We start from the raw sequence: 8019 nt of genomic DNA, 5'->3' as shown, positions 1-8019 counted from the left end.
TGTAAGCAGATGCAGCCGCCTGGGGAGTGAGCCAGCCTGCATCCCCGGCAGAGGAACTAGTGCCTGCCTTTGTCTGTGAGCTCATTCCCACTGTTACCCTGAGCTGGCCCAATGGAGCCTTACAGAACTAATCAGGACTTGTGGAGACCTCTGCACTGAACTTCCTATAAGTAACTTCACCACACTGGTTTCTACTCTCAGAACTGCCCCAGTGCTTGCTGGGTAGACTTTTCATCTAAGACAGTGGATTTTTCAAAAAGACCTTTTTTCTATTGTTTGAGAAAAATCATTGTTTCTTGTGAAACTGTGTGTCTTCCCTAAAAATAATAAAATTCAGAAATGTTAAAAAAACAAAAACAAAAACAAAACCAGGCTGGAGGCAGTAGCACACAGTTTGTGCCAGCACGCAGGAGGCAGAGGCCAGTCATCAGGAGCTACATAGTTTCAGGCCAGCTAGGGTTTTATACGGAGACCCTGCTTCAAAAACAAACCAAAAACGGCTAAACAAACAAACAAACAAATAATAATGGGAGCTGGAAAGATGACTCTGGCACTTGCTGCGCTTACAGAGGATCCACGTTTGGTTCCCAGCACCCACATCACTGTAACTCCAGTTCAGGAGATCCAAGGCCCGTTTCTGGTTAACACAGATGCAGGAGCTTATGTGGTATGTAAGCCAACACCCAGGCCCTCACACATACACACAAAATGAAATGATACAACAAAACTTTATTAAAAGACATTTTATTTTGAATCCCATGTTAGCATTCCTTCTAGGCTCCACCCCACAATTACCTGGCAACAGCCAGGTGTGCTTGACTCACTATAAAAGGGGTGTTTGCCCCCTCACTCTCTTACTCTCTTATCCTATTACTCTCTGCCCTTCCTCTCCCTCTCACCCCTCCCCTCCTTCCCTCTCCACATGTTCCTGGACGATCTCTCTCTCTCTCTCTCTCTCTCTCTCTCTCTCTCTCTCTCCTTCTCTCTCTACCTTTCTATGTCTCTACTCTCTCAACTCCCCTTCCCATGCCCTAAATAAGCTCTATTCCATACTACACTATATGGCTAGTCTTTCGGGGGAAGGAATACCTCAGCATGGCCCACAGAGACATCCCCACTTCCACCTCACCATACTGTGCTTCTACCAAACTACCAAACATATCCTGTCTCTCTTTCTCTTCTATAAAACACAACACTCTGCATGTTTGTGGTGGGAAGAGAAATGGTATGTGTTCATGAGCGCAGGTGACATGGAGGCCAGAAGGTGTTAGGGTCAGGTCCCCTTGAACTGAAGTTATAGGTGGTCAAGAGCTTCACTGCCCACCCTTCCTTTCCACCCACCTAGGTAAAGTCTTTGTATAACAGCCCTGGCTGTTCCTGGAACTCACTCTGTAGACCAGGCTGGCAGCAAACTCTGAGATCGGCTTGCCTCTGCCTCCCAAGGGCTGGAATTAAAGGCATGCACCACCGCTACCCAGCCACACCTCCCCCTTTAAAAACAAGGTCTCAATGTATAGCCCCAACTGGCCTGTAGACCATGTTGGCCTCAAACTCACAGAGTTCTGCCTATGTTTGCCTTCAGCTCTGGGATTAAATACATACATTGCCACATCCAGTATTAAATAAAAATTGTAAAATTTAAAACAAAACCCAGCCTGGCTGTGGTGATGCATGTCTTTATTCCCAGCATTCAGGAGGCAGAGGCAGGTGGGTCTTTGTGAGTTCGAGGCCAGCCTGGTGTACAGAGTGAGTTCCAAGACAGCCAGGGCTACACAGAGAAACCCTGCCTCAAAAAAAAAAAAAAAAAAAAATTACTTCATTGCTTTTAGACTCTTTATATGAATGTTGTGCTTCGAACGAGAATGGCCCCCATTGGCTCGTATACTTGAATAGGTGGTGGAACCATTTTGGGGAAGGACTAGGAGGTGTGTCACTGGGGTGAGCTTCAACATTTCAAAAGCCCATGCCAGGCCCAGTCTCTCTGTCTCTCTCTCTGCCTCCATCTTTCAGATAAAAATCTAGCTCTCAGCTACTGCTTTGCCCGCCTGCTGCTGTTGGAGTTCGTCAAAAGACCCTTACTCACAAGGACCACAGAGACCGCCACCATCGCTGCATGAGGATTTTATCCAACATGTTGGGGATTCCCCTCTTAGCACGCAGGCCTGAGGAGAGACCCAGAACAAAGAAAGAGCACACTTTTTATACCTTTGTAAGGGGCAGATTTGAGCAACAGGGTTCTCATTGGTGTAGCAAGTAACCCTTTCAGGCATGGTTGGTTTGTATAGTGACTAAGTAACCCTTTGGCCTAGTGACTCACTTTGCTTGGCCCCCATGGTGGGTTATTAAGATTTGGTCAGCAAAGTAGAGTACATTAACGTCACAGCTATTAATGTCAGGGGAATTCTCGCTACAAAGTCAGGGTGGTTTGTGGTCTTTGTCAGAATTCAGTATGGGGCAAGAGGGGCAGCAGGAGAATTGCTACTCTTGTTATGGTTATTCCTCTGAGAACAGCTAATATTGTTTTGGTAGCTGCAGGCTTAATCATTTTGACCGCTAAAACTCTGTTTTTACATTTGTTTAGTCAGCCAGCTTCCTTAGCTGGCTCTGCACTTGGCCTGCTACTACAGTTTGGAAAGTCCTTTTGGAAGGGGGAAGGTACTGGGTGGTCTTGAATTCATTGTGGATGTTACACTGCCCTGCTCCCCGAGGTGATGAGCACGGCCTCACCCTCTGAAACTGTAAGGAAGCCTCCATTAATACTTTCTAACATAACTAGGACAATGAATAAAGCTTTCAACACACTGTATGAAATGCACAATGAAAATAGCACAGACAGGGTGGTTAGGCGCACTAGGTGGTCTTTTTTTTTTTTTTTTTCAGAGCTAAGGGCCTAACCCAGGTCCTTTCTCTTGCTTAGCTTAGCGCTCTACCACTGAGCTAAATCCCCAACACCTCATTGGCTACTCTTGCAGAGAACCTGGTTCATTTCCTAACACCCACATGGTGTCTCACAACTGTCATAAGATCCAGTGTCCTGCCGGTGGTGGTGACCCCCACCTTTAATTCCAGTTCTCGAGGCAGAGGCAAATCTTGTCTCTCAGAAAAAAACAAACAAACAAGCAACAGAAACATATTTACATTGCAATTGATAACAATAGCAATGGAAATAATTTTGTGGTTGGGGGTCACCACAGCATGAGGAACTGTATGGAAGGGTCGAAGCCTTAAGAAGGTTGAGGACAGCTGCGCTAGAGTCATCTGAGAAGACTGAGCTTCAGTTGAGAACACACCTCCATGAACAGACTGTCGGCAAACCTGGAGGGGATTTTCTTAATTAGTGGTTGCTGTGGGAGGGCCCAGCCCTTTGTGGGTAGAGCTACCCCTAGGCTAAGGATCCTAGGTTCAGTCAGAAAGCTGACTGAGATAACTCTGAGGAGCAAGCCAGGAAGTCGCCCGCCAGGCCTTCTCATTAGCTCTTGCATCAAGGTTCCTCGCTGGGATATGTAAGCCGAATAAACCCTTTCCTCCACATCTTGCTTTGGTCCTGGTGTTTCACCACAGCAGCAGTAATCCTAAAGTGCCTGCCTTAGCTACATCGTATAATTCCAACCTGGGTTAAATGAGAGTTCAAAGGAAAAGACATGTTAGCCTGGGGAGATGGGTCGGTGGTCGAGCGTATTTGTTCTGCAGACAAGGGGATCTGAGTTTGAATTCTCATTAAAACAAAGACAAACAAACAAATCATGGTTCCACACACACACACACACACACACTTAGGAGGCAGAACAGGCAGATCTCTGTAAGTTTAAGGCCAGCCTGGTCTACATAGTGAGTACCAGGCCAGCCAGGGCTACATAGTGAGACCTTGTCTCAAAAAACAAAAACAAAAACAAAAACAAAAAACCCTATCAGGACTACACATGCCTGTAAGCCTCAGTGTTAGGAGCAGAGACAAAAAGATCCAGCCTGGCTAGCCAAACATCAGTGCTCGACCCTGTCTTAAAGAAACATGTAGGCTGGAGAGATGGCTCAGTGGTTAAGAGCACCGACTGCTCTCCCAGAGGTCCTGAGTTCAAATCCCAGCAACCACATGGTGGCTCACAACCATCCGTAATGAGATCTGATGCCCTCTTCTGGTGCTAATGAAGACAGCTACAGTATACTTAGATATAATAATAAATAAATCTTAAAAAAAAAAAAAGAAAAGAAAAAGAAAGCATGGTCCATCAAAATGGTATACTGTTGTTGGACACAATTAAGCTTCCAGGACGAGATGTTTGTTTAAAAATAAAAGAAAAAGAAAGAAATAGGTGTCCTCCACTTGCAGGTACATGGCACAAATGAGCGTAGGCTACACAAAGTAAGAAAAGTAAATAAAGGCAAGGCATACTAAATGATGGAGAGCGGAGGTAAGGTTCTGGAGCTGGGCTTCCCTTCCCGTGTGCAAGAGCACTATACGAGCCGGCAAACCACTGTACATACAAGTGCCATGTAAGGGATTCTGACTCATACAGCCCTCCCCTGGGTTTAGAATGTTTAGGAAGGACCAATACACACCGACATGGGATTTCCTACTGTTACATGTGTTGTTCTGGTTTTCCCTCTTTGGGTTCTGGTGGTGGTGGTGGTGGTACTGGGAGGAACTCAACAGTGTCCTGCCTTCTAGGTTCTACCACTGAGCCCCCCCCCCCACTGGCATTATATACCTAGACATTGTTCTGTGACCTTGGCTGTAACCAACCTGACAGCGATAAGGATATTCTAAAGAGAGACTTGTGTCCCTTTGTCTGTCAGACTGGAAGCCAGGGCTGACCAGGAGGAAAGACGGAAGCCCTGGGAGTTGTCAGAGGAGGAGCCTGCCTTCCAGAGAAAGATCTACAACTTAGATACCCTGTAAGAGGCAGTGATGGGTCAGTAGTGCACAGGACCGCACCATGGCTAGGACTCCTAGATTGTCTTTGAAGTAGAAACCTACAGAAGGACAAAACCCTCGCTATCATTTTAGAATAGTGAAGATGGACCTCTGGGGACATCCACTAGGTCTGTCTCCTTTCCTGATATGCCTACGTTGAATAAGTCTCTCTCTCTCTCTCTCTCTCTCTTTTTTTCTATTTTTCTCTATTAATTTAGCTTTTGTAATTGGCTCTTTGAAGATGGGCGGCTGAGCCTGGCTTGTCAGGGCCACCAGAGAGCTGACCCCTGACTGTGACATCACCGCTACAGGTTTTGTCGTCACCTCTGATTGATAGTGAAAAGCAGAAAAAGGCCGGGTGTGGTGGGACATGCTTTTAATCCCAGCACTTGGGAGGCAGAGGCAGGCGGATTTCTGAGTTCGTGGCCAGCCTGGTTTACAGAGTGAGTTCCAGGACAGCCAGGGCTGCNCAGAGAAACCCTGTCTTGAAAAACCAAAACCAAAACCAAAAAAAAAAAAAAAAAGCAGAACACGGACATACGGCTTAGCAGGTGCCCAGGAGGTCCAGGACAGCCTGGGCACCAGAAAGGGCCCCTTCTCAAAAATATAGACTTGGTTTGATTTTGTTTTGTTTTGTTGAGGCTGGGCCTCACTTTTGTAGCTCTGGCTCTCCGGGAACTCACTAAGTAGACCAGACTGGCCTGTTCCACACAGTGAGGATAGAGCCGCATTTACTGGCCTCTGCCTCCTGAGTGCTGGGGTTAAAGATGTACAGCAATAACTGTGGTCCAGTAATGGGTGATAATTCACCTTAAAAAGTAAGACTGGGGTTGGGGATTTAGCTCAGTGGTATAGTGCTTGCCTAGCAAGGACAAGGCCCTGGGTTTGGTCCTCAGCTCTGGAAAAAAAAAAAGAAAGAAAGAAAGAAAGAAAGAAGAACTGGAAAAAAAAAAAGTAAGACTCTAGGCTGGAGGTTTAGCTCAGTACTTCAAAACTTGCTCTGAGGCCTGGGGTTCAATCTTCAGCACCAGTAAGCAAGTAAGAAATTAAAACTTAGAAGGTCATGGTGACTCATGCTTTTTGTACATTGGCTTTTTAGATGGGGGTCTCTTCCGTCTAGGAACTGTGTAGATACACTGGGCTGGCCTTGATCTCACAGAGATCCAATTGTCCCTGCTTCCCAAGTGCTGGGACTAAAAGTAAGGACCACCTATGCCCAGAGTGACCCACCCCTTTCATCCCAGCTCGTAAGAGACAGAGGCGGACAGATCTCTGAGTTCAGGACAGACAGGGCTACACTGTGGGACTCTGTCTCAAAAGCAAACACCAAGATCATTGTTGGGAACAAATGGTGAAATTTGAGTAAGATCTAGAAATTAAATAGAGTATTGAGTCAATGTTAAATTTTTTGGTTTGTAGGGCTGGAGAGATGGCTCAGAGGTAAGGAGCACTTGCTGTTCGGTCATGAGGGGAGGAGGAGTTCAGGGCTCAGTACCTGTGTCTCCACAGTCAGCCTGTGGCTCCAGCTCCTAGGAGCAGGACCCCTCTAGCCTTCAAGGGTACCCTCACACGTGTGTCTATGCACTCACAATTTAAGACTTCAGACCTGAGCAGGGTATAATAATGCACGCCTTAATTCTAGCAGCAGGCAAATCTCTGTAAGTTTGAAGCCAGCCTGGTCTACATAGAGAGCTCCAGGACTACACAGTGAGATCCTGTCTTGAAAGGCAGATAGACCAACAGACAGACAGAAAGTTCCAACTCCCGATTTTTGTCTATGTAATCTAATATCTGCTTTTTAGGAAATACCAATTAAAGTGTTCCTGGGTGAAAGGATATGCCGTTGACAAATTACTAAATAATTCATTCGAAATGATACACTTTTAAGGGCTGACTAAGGGAACACAGATACTGACACCTGAACTCCTGTCCTCACGACTGAACAACAGTGTCTTTACCTCTGAGTTATCTCTCCAGCCCTAAAAATCAGATGTCACCCCGTGGCAGAGCAATGGCCTAGCACACCTAAGGCCCTGGATTCTATTCCCAGCATCAATCAGCCATCAATTAGGAAAAACAAAACAAAACATAGCATAACAAGGAGCTGGGTGCGGCAGTTTGCACCTTTAATCCCAGCACTCCAGAGGCAGAGGCAGGTGGGTCTATTTGAATTTGAGGCCAGCCTAGTCTACATTGGGAATTCCTGGATAAAGAGCTACATAATGAGACCACGTCTCAGAACCAACTCTTCCAGGTTGTCCCCTGACCTCCTCACTAGCACAGTGGCATGCTCACATGCATTTACACACATAAATAAAATATATGTATAAACATGAGCTGAACATGATGATACCTGCCTGTAATCTTTTTTTTTTAAATAATTTACTTTTGATTTTACATGCATCGGTCATTTTGCCTCCATGTATGTCTGTAGAAGGGTGTTGAATCCCCTGGAACAGGAGTTACAGACAGGTGTGAGCTGTCAATGTGGGGGCTGGGAATTGAACCCAGAGCCTCTGGAATGGTTGCTAGCGCTCTTTACCAGGGAGCCATCTCTCCTGCCCTGCATGGCTGTAATCTTGGGGAGTAACTGAAGAGGCTCAGGATTTCCCAGCTACTCTCAGTGCACCGAGTTCAAAGTCCAGCCTCTAAAAACTGCAAAACCCCGAAAAGGAAAAGAATATATGTGGATTCATGCACATGTCCATATAGGGCTGAGAGTCTAGTTGCACCATACAGCACTTGCCTAGCATGTACAAGGCCCACCAATTCCCAGAACTGAGAAAAGTAAATGGATAAATGTATAAAAAGTTAATAAGGATGTAAAGAAAATTTTACAGCATATAGAATTTTCTGTAAACTTGAAGTTAAAAACAAAATTTTAAATAATTTGCTATTTAATTTAATCTCTGCTCTACTATCTACTGAGGTTGTAATCTTTGATAAACTGTTTAAAACTTTTATGAAATAAATTTAATTAAAAATAAGATACAGCCGGGCGTGGTGGCGAACGCCTTTAATCCCAGCACTCGGGAGGCAGAGGCAGGCAGATTTCTGAGTTCGAGGCCAACTTGGTCTACAGAGTGAGTTCCAGGACAGCCAGGGCT

At 45.7% G+C, this 8019-nt stretch overlaps 1 pseudogene; it reads left to right on the top strand.

Moving 5' to 3' along the window:
- Positions 1-6341: 6341 nt before the first annotated feature.
- LOC110302332 overlaps positions 6342-8019 on the top strand; it is an 8776-nt pseudogene continuing 7098 nt past the window's right edge.

The sequence above is a fragment of the Mus caroli genome, chromosome 9 (assembly GCF_900094665.2).
Source record: "Mus caroli chromosome 9, CAROLI_EIJ_v1.1, whole genome shotgun sequence".
NCBI classification, from domain to species: Eukaryota; Metazoa; Chordata; class Mammalia; order Rodentia; family Muridae; genus Mus; species Mus caroli.
The sequence above is the reverse complement of the archived record's forward strand: the minus strand, read 5'-3'. Positions and strand labels throughout refer to the sequence as shown.